We start from the raw sequence: 12,556 nt of genomic DNA on the forward strand, positions 1-12,556 counted from the left end.
AACAATGACCCAACAAATAGGGAATCTTAGTAGAAAAATGTGTACTATTATTTTAAAAGGAATTTTAGAAATTCTAAAATTGATAATAAAATAACCAAAATGGAAAATGCCTAAGATAGGCTCATCAGCAAATTGAAGATGACAGAAAAAGAATCAATAAGCTTGAAGATCAATTAATAGATATTTGTTCTGAAGAATAGAGAGAAAAATGAATAAAGCCTCAGAGACTGGTTGGTAATGTTGAGTATAACAACATTTAATGGAATTAAGAGCATAGAAGAAAAAGAAAAAGACTGAGAGCCCTACCAGTTCATTGAAGAAATTTAGTTGATCCTAAGAATTAAATGAAAATCCAAAGAACTTAGACTAACCAAATCAATTTTTTAAAATAACAGAGCTGGCCGGGCGCAGTGGCTCAAGCCTGTAATCCCAGCACTTTGGGAGGCCGAGGCAGGTGGATCACGAGGTCAAGAGATCGAGACCAACGTGGTCAACATGGTGAAACCCCGTCTCTACTAAAAATACAAAAAATTAGCTGGGCATGGTGGTGCATGCATGTAATCCCAGCTACTCAGGAGGCTGAGGCAGGAGAATTGCCTGAACCCAGGAGGCAGAGGTTGCAGTGAGCCGAGATCACGCCATTGCACTCCAGCCTGGGTAACAAGAGCGAAACTCCATCTCAAAAGAAAAAAAATAAAATAAAATAAAATAACAGAGTTGAAAGACTTATACTAACTAATTTTAATACTTTCCATAAAGCTACAATAATTGAGATAGTGTGGTATTGGCCTACAAATAGATATATCAATCAATGAAACTAAATAGACAATCAAAAATAAATTTTTACTTCTATATGGCTAATTGATTTTTAATAAAGATACCAACATAATTTAATGAATAAAGTGTAGTCTTTGCAACAAATGGTATTGAAACAGTTGGATGTTCATATGCTTAAGAAAAAAGTAAATGTAAACCTTAGACAAAAATTAACTAAAGGCTGGATGCAGTAGATCACGCCTGTAATCCCAGCACTTTGAGAGGCCAAGGCGGGCAGATCACAAAGTCAGGAGTCCAAGTCCAACCTAACCAACATGTTGAAACTCTGTCTCTACCAAAAATACAAAAATTAGTTGGGCATGGTGGTGCACACCTGTAATCTTAGCTACTCAGGAGGCTGAGGCAGGGAAATCACTTGAACCCAAGAGGTGGAGGTTACAGTGAGCCAAGATGGTGCCAATTCACTCCGGTATAACATAGCAACACCCTGTCTCAAAAAAAAAAAAAAAAAAAAAAAAGTTGATGAAAAATGTAAGAACGAACACTATAATCTCTGTGATCTTTCATTAGGCAAAGACTTCTTAGATATGATACCAAAAGCATGACCATAAAAGAAAAATATAAACTGTGACATCAACAACTAAAAACTATTTTTCAAAGGACATCATTATGAAAATAAAAAGACAAGCCACAGATATATGATTTGATTATTTGCAAATCATAGATCCTATAAAAAGTTGTATATATACAGGAAACATAAATAACTCTTCCAACTCAATAATACAAAGAGAAAAAAAGTTTAAGATAAGTAGATATGGTAACAAAGAAGACATTCAAGTGACAAATTAGCTCATGAAAAAATGCTCAACATCATTAGTCGTTAGAGAAATGCAAATTAAAACCACAATGAAATACACTGCACATCTACTGGAATGGCTATATTCCAACAGACTAATAATACCAAGCATTGATGAGGATGTAGAAAAACAGAAACCCTCATTGATTGCTGAGGGTAATGTAAATGGCATAGAGGCTTCAGAAAACAGTTTGATAGTTTCTTAGTTAACCATATGCTGATTTAAGTGGGTTGCCCAGAATTCAAGTGTTAGAAATTTGGTCTCCAGTGTGGTAGTGTTGGGAGGTGGGGTCGTTAAGAAGTGATCAGGTCATTAAGAAGGATTAATACCACTCTCAGAGGACTAGGTTAATTCTCCAGGGACTGAGCGAATTTGAGGCACAGGATTAGTAAGCACAAGAGCAAGTTATTATAAAGTGAGGCTGCCTCTAGTGTTTTTCCCATTTACATGTACCCACTTAGCTTTCCTCTTCTCCATCATGTTCTTATGCAGCACAACGCCTTCACCTAAACTTGACCAGATGTAGCCACCCAATTTCAGATTTCCCAGCTTCATAAACATCAACCAAAACAAATCTCTCTTCTTTTTTAAGAAATCACCCAGTCTCACATATTCTGTTATAGCAACAGAAAATAAACTGACGCCATATAATCTAGCAATTTTACTTCTAGATACATATCTAAGAGAATAGAAGACATATGTCCCTACAAATATTTATCTGTGAAAATTCACAGTGGCACTATTAATAATAGCCAAAAACTGGAAATAATATAAATGTTCAATGGGTGAACAGATAAACAAAATCTGGTATATCTATACAATGAAATGCTACACAGCAATAAAAATGAATAAACTTTTGATATCTCTACAATATGACTAAACTTTAAAATATTACACCAAGTTAAAGAAGCCATGCATGAAAAATATATAGTATAAGATTTCTCTTACATAAAATTTTTTAAAAAGACAAAAGTAAATATTGGTTGCTAGGGGCTTAATTTTGGAGTGGTGATTGATTACAAAAGGAAACAATATATTAATAATTTTTTGGTGATAGAAGTACTTTAAAACTGAATTGTTGGCTGCGCAAGGTGGCTCATGCCTGCAATCCCAGCATTTTGGGAGGCTGAGGCAGGTGGATCACCTGAGGTCAGCAATTTGAGACCAGCTTGGCCAACATAGTAAAACCTCATCTCAACTAAAAATACAAAAATTAGCCAGTCATGGTGATACACACCTGTAATCCCAGCTGCTTAGGAGGCTGAGATGGGAGAATCACTTGAACCTGGGAGGCAGAGGTTGCAGTAAGCTGAGATCATACCACTGCACTCCAGCCTAGGCAACAGAGTAAGACTCTGTCTCAAACAAAAAAAAAAAAAAAAAAAAAAAAAAGAAAAGAAAAGAAAAGAAAAGAAAAGAAAAAGAAAGAAAGAAAAAGAAAACTGAATTGTTGTGATTGTCATATAGTTTATAAAATCCTAGAAATCATTAAGCCATACTTAGAGTGAGTAAACCTGTACATACAGTGAGTAAATTGTGTATTAAATTGTGTACTTCCATAAAGCTATGTATACACAGTTGGCCCTTGAATAACACGGATTTGGATTACACAGGTTCACTAATACAAAAGTTTCTAATAAAAGTTACACTTAGTGTGACTGCTCCTTCTGCCTCCTTTCCCACCTCCTACACCTCTTCTGCCTCTGCCATCCCTGAAACAGCAAGACCAACGCCTCCTCTACCTTCTCTTCCTCAGCCCACTCAACATGAAGACAATGAGAACAAAGACCTTTATTAGCAAATACATTTTCTCTTCCTCATGATTTTCTTAATAACATTTTCTTTTCTCTAGCTTACTTGATTGTAAGAAAACAATATATAATACACATAACATACAAATATTTGTTAATGGACTATTCACGTTATCAGTAAGGCTTCCAATCAACAGTAAGTAACTGGTAGCTAAGTTCTGGGGAAATCAAAAGTTATACAGATGTTTGACTGCACAGGACCTTGGTGTCCCTAACCCCAACATTGTTCAAGGGTCGTGTGTGTGTGTGTGTATGTGTGTGTGTGTGTGTGTGTGTGTGTGTGTATTCATAGTTTGTTAATGACTTTTAGGTTTTCACATCATCTGAAGGTAAATTTTAGACATTCTATACCCTGCACTTCTAATTCTGTGTCTCAAGCACCTTCAAAGACTCATGACACCAGCCATCACTGTACTCTTTCATTTCTCTGCAGCCTGATCCACTTCATCCCTTCTAAAGCTGAGGCATCTCCCTTGCATAAGAAAAAGGGGATTCCCCTACTACCTGAATGCCAATTTGGGTATTAATATTTTTTCATGTACTTCTGATATTTGTGGTATGGTATCATCTTAGCACAGATTTGATAAGGTATTTAAGAAGTATTACCTAATTTAATCTATAAACAATAACGGGTTTAGTGAGTACCAGAGGTTATATTAAAACTTGGGTCTATCTGACTATATACCCCATGTCAAAAGAAAGATGAGAGAGAAAATGTTTTATATAGAAACCTGCAAGTTTGTAGCCTCAATAACCTGCAAATAATAGAAAATACTCCTGAACTTTTTTCAAATAGTTTTTTATAAATAATGTATTCAAAGATTTTGAGCCATTACATAAGTAAGAATCCTACTCCTTAAGAAAAATACAGATTTTGGTAAGAGTTAAAATTCTGAGAGATTCAAGCCTGATGCCAAGCCTTTAGATTTCTACTGCTTCAATTCCAAAAAAACTAGTGGATGGCAATTTTGGTGTACCAAACTCCACTGGGCTGTACAGTTTCTTTTCTCCTGAGTCAGAAAGCTGTATTCTGCTTCATTTACCCCTTCTTTGCTCCTTGATGGATCTTGGAATCCAGTTTCCAGCTTTTTCTATTTTCTTTAATAGGAAACCCCACAACCACTTCCTGAAGATTTTTGCAGATGAAAACAAGTGGAGAACGTGATTCTTGACTGATGTCTGGAAACTGCTCCTTAAATTGCTTCTGAAACAACCAATTAGGTCCAGACAGCCCAGAAGACAACCTGATGGATAGTCCCTGGGAAATTCCACATCTTTCCCATGAAGAAGATGATACGTATATAGCCTGGAGTTCTGAGACTTCCCGAAGGCAGAGGGAGGTTTTGGCTGCGACTGCTCTCCAAAGTTGTGCTCTGTGGGAGAGGTTCCAGGATCTGCACTCCATCCTTTTCTAATCCCTCTAACAAGCTGAGAAATCCAGGGATGGTGTATAGAGAGGCATGACACACTGTCAAACCTCCCTGGAAGTCTCAATCCTGCGTTCGCAAGTGGAACTGAAATGAGTTGAACTCTAGTCCCAATCCTGCTGAATGGGAAGTCTTCTTCTGTGAGGCTGCACCTATGTGGTCAACCCACTGGGGAGGAGTCTGGTACATGTTGAGATTTATCAGAATTCCCAAAGGCTCTTCAGGAGATATATCAAATGTGGTCAGTGTCTGGTTCAAGGTTTCCTTAGCGAAGGCCTATATTGTCTCGTGTATTCTGCTGTGATATTCTGCTAATGGATTTTCTTTTTCCGGGATCTTCCCTGCCTGTAAAGTTAATGGTGACCTTCTTAGAGAATCGAAAAGCATGTCGAAGGTCTCTCAGCTCCTCTTCTTGGTTCTCGTTTGGTTTCCCGCTCAAGTTCGGACACCCGCAGGTGAGAATCACTGGCAAAGTAATCTGATCATCACCAATGACTTGGGTGGTTCCTTTGAAAACCAGCCTGGTCCAACTCCAACAGTTTGTCTTTGTGCTTGATAGCCTTCACCAGACCAGACTTAATTTGAAGTTCTCGATGACATAGAAAGTCCTTGGCAGAGATGTCCACCTTTCCAGAATTCTCCATCAATGGCATGAGCTTCTTTAACAGTTTCTGGCTCTCATGTGAGTCATGCTGTAAAATATCCTGCTCTTCATGAGTACATACGAGAGTGACACAGAATAATCAAGGGCCGGAGCCCTCTTGTTCACAAACAGCAAGCCCACCAATCAGCCAGCTATTGATGAGCTTATGCTTCTGGCCCAGGCAAACACAAGGGTGGCAACTGGGGAGCAGACTGCAAGCCTGTGGGTCCCTCTCTTGTGTGTAAATTGACAAACTTTGTCTTCTTCTTCAAAGAGTTGCTGTTCTCTTGTCCCTTGGGGAAAGCAAAAGGTATTTTACCTCTGCAGTTATGTCAGGTTCAGCGAAGACAGGAACTTCTTGCCTATTTCTCCCTTTCCTCCTACCCAGCTTTAGCTAGTCCCTTGATTTCTCCCCTTCTAGAGTTTGATTTTTTTGAAAGCACTGTGCATGATCTCCTTGCTGACATCCAGACCAAAAGTTTTCCCCAACTGCTAAGTGGACCATAACACCAGTGGCTCCGTGGACGCAGCCCCAGCCACTGCCATCTTCCCCGGACAGAACCAGCTGGGCTCAACACTTGTTTTTTGACATGATTGAGTGATAATAAAGAGTTGTTTTGCTCCAGAGGCCAAATTTTAACCTGAGTGAGTTAACGATTCAAGTTAATTTCCAAACCTCACAAACTAAGCACAACCTCAGTGAGAATTTTAAAAGACTAGGATAATACCTTACCAGTTTACATAGTTATAGTATTTTTTCACGTACAAAGGAATTTCTCGGGAAAAAATTTTAATGTTTTATAAGAGTCTTGTGATGTGGATATCATTGGCCTTGTTTTACAGATGTCAAAAAAAATACAAGGAAGTAAACAGTAGATTTGCCTCCCAATTTCAAATTCACTCTTCTTAAATCATTAAATTGATTTAATGTTTATCTTTGACAAGTTGAGTAAATAATAATGGCTCCTTCTCTACTAGATTATGAAGGAGGTTGAAATATCCCTCTTCTGCACTTCAACTCTAGGTTTTGACAGCAGAGAGGCTGTTTATACTGGAACATCTGGCAAAACCTGTTTGTTGTCTCATAACTACAGTAGTGATCAACAGAGACTCAGTAGTATCTGGTCACTCCATGTAGATTGTGTTTGATCAAATGCTATTATCTTGATGTATCTAACATGGAAATATAGCACAGTTAAAAACCCAAGAGGCCTTTTCAGAATGCTATTTATTTCCCCAAAAAAAAAAATTCTTTAAGGCAAAAGTTACAGCATGTACTGTAATTTCTTATTAAAAACAAACACAGACCATGTGTCGCTTAATGACAGGGAGCCATTCTAAAAAAATGCATCATTAAGCAATGTCATCATTGTGCAAACATCAGAGTGTACTTACACAAACCTAGATAGTATAGCCTACTACACAAGTAAGTATATAGTATAGCCTATTGCTCCAAGGCTATAAACCTATAAGGCATGTCACTGTACTGAATACTGAATCCTGCAGGCAACTGTAACACAATGGAAATACTTGTGTATCTAAACATATATAAACATAAAATGGTAGAGTAAAAGGACAATATTATAATCTTATGAGACCACTGTCACATACTCAGTCTTTGTGACCAAAATGTCATTATACAGTGAATGACTGCACAAGTCAACTCTTTCCCTTGAGAAGAATCCTTGGAAAAGGTAATCATCTCCATTTGCTATTGGGCTAATTATTTGTTTGTTTATTCTAATACTCTGGTCTTCTTTAGACACTGCCTATCAATATTTGAGTATATCATAAGTATGTACAATTTTATATCCTTTTTCCAGTTGTATGGCCAGTTTGTGCCTTACACAGGCCTGTAAAATTCATTATTTCATTTCATCCTTTCAATAAGAATGGCTATGACAGAATGCAGCCACTGAGATAGACTTTCCTCTTAGATTAGGACACTCAGGGTCAGGAAATTAGTTATTTGCTCAATTGCTTATATTTCTCAGAAGAGGCATAGATTAGTGACGTCTTCACTTGACAGTTATAATTAAGGAATGATGTATTACTTAAGCTAGCAAATGATTATTCTATAAAATAAAAATCAAAGCAGGACATTGAATAATGAAGTTGAAAACCAGTTTGCCTCGCCATAGACATTATTTTAATTACTTGTTTTACTTATTTATTATTATTAATAGCTCTATTATTTGAGAGACTGAAATGTGCCAAATATTTTACTATACACTTTACATATATTATCTCACATGAGTTTATCCTTCCTATGAAAGAGTATGAAGATATCATTATCCACATTTTAAATATGAGTTACCTAAGATTTAGCAGGGAACTTGTTCAAAATCACATGACCAATAAAATAATAAAATCAGGATTTCAAGTGTTTTGGATTCTGAAGAAATTACTTCTAGTTGGTAAGCAATAATATACCAAACACCAGAGTTTAAAACACCACACACCTATGTGCACCATGCACCATCCACATACTCTTTTTTTTTTTTTTTTTTTTTTTTTTTTTGAGACGGAGTTTTGCACTTGTTGCCCAGGCTGGAGTGCAGTGGCGCGATCTCAGCTCACCACAACTGCCACCTCCTGGGTTCAAGTGGTTCTCCTGTCTCAGACTCCTGAGTAGCTAGGATTATAGGCATCTGCCACCATGCCTAGCTAATTTTGTATTTTTTACCAGCGACGAGGTTTTTCCATGTTGGTCAGGCTGGTCTCAAACTCCCAACTTCAGGTGATCCAACCTCCTCGGCCTCCCAAAGTGCTGGGATTACATGTGTAAGCCACCACTCCTGGCCATGCCATCCACATACTCTTGTGCACATATATGCACACACATCTAAACAATATACGAATGTCAATTGTTTGGTATGTGAAATGCCTTTTTTCTTGATGTTTTATTCCCCAAACAGGCATAGCTGCTTTCAAATTATAATGGCTTCACTCTAGGAAAGCCATGATACAAGGGACTAAGAAGAATCTAAAGGAGTTATTTCATTCCATAAGGACCATATTATGCATGTTATGAATGTTTAAGATAGAGTGCACAGTCTGTCATGTCAACTCTCATCTTCTTCAATGACAGATTATTTTTCTTCCAGCACTAGTGGTTTGAATATATCAGCTACCAAAAAAGAAGACATTTTTCTTGGAGTTCAAACACACACACAAAAATCATGATGGAACCACAAAACAACTCAAATAGCATTAAAACTCTGACTTAAACCCACAAAAGCAAAGAAATGTAACATTTAGCCAAACAATTCAATAAGCATCAAAGTCCTTAATTCACCCTAGATAGATAGTAGTAGCTGCATACAACACACACACAAACTTACATTTGTTAAGTATTATTTTGTGCAGGATATTATGCTAAATGTTATACATGAATTACCTCATTTACTCTTCACCATAAGCTTGTGAGATAACAATGATGATTACTACCTTTTTCAGTATGAGAAAATTGAAGCTCAGAAAGATAACATTAACTTGTTCAAGGGCATTCAGCTAGAAACAGACAGAGCTGGAGTTCCAACATAGGCTTCAGAAACTAAAGCTCATAACTTCTATGTCTATGTACATAGATAACATATTTGCATTAAAGCAGCAAAACCAAATTTTAGCACTAGGGAAATTCAAATTTGCATGAGGCAAACATCAAAATGTCCAGAAGCCAATTTGTATGACAAAATATTCAAAAGGTGATATTCATTCATGAAACACATTCAGGCTTCTAAAAAATCTTTGCTAGACTCTCACTTCACTAGACTGTGACTTCAAATAGCATTTGTCTATTTTTTGCTTGAGGCTCTTGCTGAGATTAAAGCAGTGGGGGGTGGGGTGGAATGTTTTAAAAGGTTAAAGGAAGTATATTTTCTAGTATACTTTAACCTTTTTTAAAATGGAAAGCTATATTTGATCCATTTGTGTCCTAGATTTATGTTGGCAAACAGCTCTTGTCACTTGAGCCAACTCTAACCAACCCATGCACCTTGAAATGAATCCTGAGATCATGCCCAGAGAGCAGTGATTGATTAGCATTGTCTGTCATGGCAGGGGCGTGGCAGCATGCATGACCGGTATTTGACAACCCTGCCCTCGACAAACAAATCCACCCCTCCGGAAATATACTCCAAAGAAGTCTGTGTCTACAAGCTGGCAAAGTAGAAGGGAGGGAGGGAGGAAAGAGGAAAGGAAAGGAGAGAGGAAGGAAAAGGTGGGAGGGGAAAAGGAAGAAAGGAAGGAAGGGAGAGAGGCAGAAAAGAGGGAAGGAAGGTAGGAAGGAGGAAGGAAGGAGGGACGGCGGGAGGGGAGAGGAAAAGAAGGAAGACTTAGGACAACTATCTTGATAATTGGTTAAAGGGCAAAGGCGTACATTTTGATCTGAAATGTCCAGACTAATTCCATGGATAAAACTGACTTGGTAATGGGGGAACTTTGCACATATTTTGTGTTTGTATCACCTATCCACCAAATGTCTCCTCACTATCCCATATAAGCAGCACACCCACCCTTGTCACCGTAACTGGACTCAACTACTTCCCTGTCCATAGTTCTCTTCTCCTCTCCCTCTCTGTTGCTACAGTTCCTTCGTTCAAATCATGCCTCCTAGATGAACCCTGCCACAGGTGGTCTAGGACAAAATCTTAAAGGTTGTCTCTCAAGTGACCCCAGAAGGGCTTCATTGTGGTGATTTTACCACAATCCCCAGGGAGTCCTTACAGCTCTACATATGAGGACACCAAAGGTCACCTAGCTGGTTAGTGACAAAACTGACTCTTTAAACTCAACTTTTCCACATTTCAGATGTGTCAGACTATCACCTCCTCATCTGCCCACTATAATCCTTTTCTAGCAACTAGAATACTGGGTTTTATTCTCTAACCCAAACCTTTACTGACTCTTTTTCTTTATTCACTGGCCTTTTTATTTGAATAAACTTTCTTCCCAGTGAGCCTGGGAAAGCTCCATGGGCTGAATTCTTGGAGGAGCCGTGTGAGTTGTGGAAGAAAACAAGATTAGCCATCAGAAGATTGGGCCACAAGTTCTGGCTGTGCCACCGGCTAGCCAGGTAACCCCAGTTAAGTCATCTCTCTAAAACTGAGTTTTCTCATCCATAAAATGGGGTGAATAATTACCTCTTCTATTGCCCAGGGTTCTTCTAAGGACTAGTAAGATGTGTTTGCAAGCAGTTCGTAATTTATTAAATACTACATGCCTTGAGGCACTCTTACATTCCCTTTATGCCCTGCTCAGCCTTAGTTTCACGGAAGGGGCAGATCTGGCCTTCTGGACTTTTGTACTTCAGCCTCGCAAATGCTATTCCCACACATTACCCCTGAACAGACTGGGCTTTCCCTCAGGATCCCATTCCCAATTCCTCAGGCCACAAAACTCTGCACAATATCAGTATGACCATTGACACAATATTGGTCAGGCATTTATTTTGTTTTCTAGCCTTTGTCAGTGTTGACACTCCTAAAGAAGAAGGATTGTTTTAATACTGACTTAATACTGTGTGGCATATGATGAAACAGCATTGCTGCCGTTTCTAACTTTATTCTGAAGAAAATATAGTCCCCTACCTGCCAACATCTGAAAGCTATAAATAGTGAGAAAAATAGAGAAGCCTAAAAAGACCATTGAAATGTATTGGATTTGGAGAGTTTCTTGGATGGCCAGAGTGGAAAAATATTTTGCTAAAAAATAGGGAGTGTTGCTCCGACTGGCATACAGGCAGATGGTTTAGTTAGTATTTACCCAGCCTGTGGCAAGGGAACACTCGGCTGTTTATTTCAGTGGAGGGGATGTTGGTAGACGCTGTTTGTCTAGTCAGAAATGCCCTTTGAGACTGCAAGGCTACCTGTGACCAGTTTTCAACTAAATTTATCTTTGGACTTTGTGTAAGTAATCCAGCCTTCACCAAATCCATTTGGTCTTCTACGCAACCATGTCCCAGAATCCTTACCAAAAATCTCCCAGCTTTAGCCCACAATGATGCCTTCTGATTATTCAGCCAATGCTGAATATGAGACTGCAACGTGAACTCTGGATAAGTAGACTAAGTTTTGTTTCATGTAGGAAAGAGCTATCACTTATTAAATAAAATAGATTGATATTTAACCAGTCATTTTCAAATCTCTTTGCCCCTTGCTCCACGGTAGAATAAATAACATATGCTGTTATTGACCATTGATCGTTGTAACTAGCTTCATTTCATGAAAGCAGTTTATGTTTTACTTTATTTCTTGCTTGAAAGTACAGCTAAGGTTTTTAATAACTGCTTTCATGGCCCGACACTGACATGGTGAACACTTGAAAAATGTATTATTTTTCACTCTCAAGCACTACAAGTGTGTGTTCTTTTGACAAAATACAATAGTTTAAAGACAGAATGGCTGTAATAAAGGGCAAAAATGTGTTTCCCAAATTGTGATTAAATAGCAATTACTCTTTGTTAATCAATTTATTTATTTTCCTTGGCATTCATTTTCATGTGTAATCTCACAGTGGTTTTGGCCATTATTATCAAGCTGTTCAGATTGAAAGATAGTTCTTTTGAGGCTGGCAAAATACTGAGGCCAAGACTCTATCTCCATGACAGTTCACAAATATTTGACTAGGGTAAAAATCAGACATAAAGATTTGTGAAGCAGGGCCATGATTTTTTTTTAACCTATTGTTTTGCTTGTATTTCCCTGTTTATCTTCAAATCCTTGTTTCTGCATCATTAACTTTTCAATTTTCTCAAAAACCCCGTGAACAATTATTATTACCCCATTTTATAGATGATGGAATTCTACAGGGGAAATAAGATTCTAGCACAGTAAGTTGCATGGCAAGGATTTACCCCCACACCCTCACATGTGTCTGACTCCCATGCCCGGGAGGGCTCTTTCTGCAGGACCTCAGAGTCTCCCAAGGACAGGAATCTGCAGCCCAAGCTTCCTGTCAAGTTGACAAATGTGTTAAATTCAAAGATAAAAGCCTCCATGTTAGGCTGTCAAGGGGTCAGTTCGCCTGAGCCTTAACATC

General features: G+C 38.1%; 1 pseudogene; it reads right to left on the reverse strand.

Moving 5' to 3' along the window:
* Positions 1 to 3,043: 3,043 nt before the first annotated feature.
* On the reverse strand, positions 3,044 to 7,126 carry LOC101048419 (activating signal cointegrator 1 pseudogene; annotated as a pseudogene).
* Between the last annotated feature and the right edge of the window lie 5,430 nt (positions 7,127 to 12,556).

Source organism: Saimiri boliviensis, chromosome 4 (genome assembly GCF_048565385.1).
Source record: "Saimiri boliviensis isolate mSaiBol1 chromosome 4, mSaiBol1.pri, whole genome shotgun sequence".
Taxonomy (NCBI): domain Eukaryota; kingdom Metazoa; phylum Chordata; class Mammalia; order Primates; family Cebidae; genus Saimiri; species Saimiri boliviensis.